Source organism: Limulus polyphemus, unplaced genomic scaffold, assembly GCF_000517525.1.
Source record: "Limulus polyphemus unplaced genomic scaffold, Limulus_polyphemus-2.1.2 Scaffold4148, whole genome shotgun sequence".
NCBI classification, from domain to species: Eukaryota; Metazoa; Arthropoda; class Merostomata; order Xiphosura; family Limulidae; genus Limulus; species Limulus polyphemus.
Window position 1 is genome coordinate 59,042 of NW_013669758.1, and position 2,798 is coordinate 61,839.

Genomic DNA, 2,798 nt, shown 5'->3' on the forward strand with positions numbered 1-2,798 from the left:
TAGAAATGAAGATAGAACATTTTATCTAGCAGTAACTGGTTAGTGCAGTCATTAGAACATGAATTACTTACGACTAGGTTTAATACAAAATAAAAACAGAACATTTTCTCTAGCAGTAACTGGTTAGTACAGTCATGAGAACGTGAATTACTTACGACTAGGTTTAATACAAAATAAAGACAGAACATTTTCTCTAGCAGTAACTGGTTAGTACTGTCATGAGAACATGAATTACTTACAACTAGGTTTAATACAAAATAAAGACAGAACATTTTCTCTAGCAGTAACTGGTTAGTACAGTCATGAGAACATGAATTACTTACGACTAGGTTTAATACAAAATAAAGACAGAACATTTTCTCTAGCAGTAACTGGTTAGTACAGTCATTAGAACATGAATTACTTACGACTAGGTTTAATACAAAGTAATATTGTTACACATTTCGAAATATTTGCCTCGAAAGTCAACAATAAATACATAATAAAATAGTAATAATAATGCTATATGCTTGAAGTAGTGTTTAGTATCATCTCCTAAGATACACAGAAATTTGCTATATCGTGTAGTAACAAGCTTGTTTAAGTTAAAACAAAATGTTAACTTTCTGTTTAGAAATACTGCTGTAAAGAGATTTGATCTATATCACATATACTAGTCCAGACCGAAACTTTCGTGCAGTTACTGTACTTGCTGGTTTGTGTGCCTAGATGTTTACTTACAAAGTAAAAATTATTTGACTGTGTGGAAGTTCTATAGGAACGATGAACTCTAAGAACATCCTAAAACCCAGTGTTACAATAATTAACAATTGTAACTATTCGTTGGGTCAGATTAATTTGTGTAGTTAATGGTGTACGTTAGATCTAATGTCTTTAATAAACAAGTCGACAGACATGCAATGTTTTTGAGTATTACATTGGAGTTCATAAAAAGTTTATATCTGTTGCTTACACTTCCAGTGCTCAGAAAGTCGTACAAGGTGTAAGGAAACTGATAGGTGGTGGGTGAGTTTGTGGATTAGACACCTACATTTTTATAAACCGTGATTTTGTGGGTATTTATTTTCAGGTAAGCCATAATTACTGTTGCTTTTGTACTTTAATTTCTGTTTCTGATCAGGAAATGTAATGTCCTTCTGCGTTTAGTGGCATGTTTAAACATTCTGTCAAGGTAACACCTTGAATTCCGTTATATAGTAAAAAAGTACAAACACAGTTTAAATTATTATTGAAATACTGTAACAACGCTTCTAACATTTTCATTACATCTATTAATATATACATTGAAGACCTCCCTCCCCTTGTTGTTGAGTAAAAATTAATTCATTATCAATATTTCTTCAATAAAAGTACAAAAGTTCTTATGTAATACGTCAAGCAACGTACTGCAGCCCGTGCTTACTGTTTGTTTAATTTCCCACCAAACACAAAACTCAGATAAATCAATTAAATAACAACCATCTATAAATTTATGTAACGCAATATTGTCTTCACACACACGCGATTTTTTTTAATATACACCACTGTTGTAGCTATGCTTCTTCCAAGGATCCATGTGCGACATCCTTATACATATATATATATATATATATAGTATAGATGGTCAACAAAAAAAAAGCAAAAGAGCGAAATTGAGAGCATGAAGTTGGAATGCCTACTATCTATCGAAATATCTCTAAAAGTAGCTTAAACTGTTTTGATTTTATTTGAATTTCTATAATAGACCAGTACATGCCTTTAGTGGAAAGCATAGGTGCAGCTAGCTTAACCACTGCACTAGGGAATTTCAAAAACAAAATAACCTAAGCCTAATTGTGAAACTTAAACCGGTCAACATTATTTAAATCGTATTATTTTGTTACATATTACAGCTTTTGCAGCGAGGATGAACATTTTTAAAACAGGTACGACGTTTCGATCACTGGTGCAATAATCCTCAAGTACAAAAATTTTAACGGTAAATAAGGATTTAGTACTTAAACAACATTAAACACCAAAACTAGCAAAAGCCTAAGTCACTTTATGTCTTTGCAGGAAATAATCTTTCAAGATACTCGGAATCTAAAGTATAACCATAAAATAAAGAACTTCCGCACGGGGGAGCTTATTCTCGCCCTGTGACTTCCGCCGTTACTGTCCAACTGGGGCTCACTTTTCAGGTGTCAGCACTAGGCAGGTAACTTGGAGGTTCTCGTTAGTGAAACTATATTAGTTATTCGACCAAAAATTTCTGATTGATCTTGTAAACGAAACCCTTGCCTCACTTACTTTTGATAAACACGATAAAGAAAATACACGAACTATAAGCTTAGTAAGGAATAATCTATTAATACCCAATTCTGTTATCACCAGATGATGTAAAATAAACAATGTTTGTAAAATGTAGTCTTAACACAATCATAAACAATGTTTTTCATTTGATACAATAACGGTTGTTATGGTGTGTACGCCTTTTAAAAGAATGGTTACAAATATGCTTGTCATAAGACCATATTAGGTCTATTACATTATTAAACACAAATTGTTAATCTAGTCCCTTAGGGAGTTTCAAGAATTAAAAGAGTGTAGAATAATAGTATTCAAACCCCACTGTATTTGTTATAAGCTTAATACTACTGTATTATGACAAGTATGATTATAATGTTTCTCATTTGCTTAAAACTTTGGTTCTAAATAGCCTCTTTTTTTCCATTTGTGGTTAGTTATATATTTCATTACGTTCAGAAAAAAAAAGAAACTCTCTCGTGAATCAAACATAACGAAATGTTACTATTTTACAAAACAAACCCCCTTTTCTA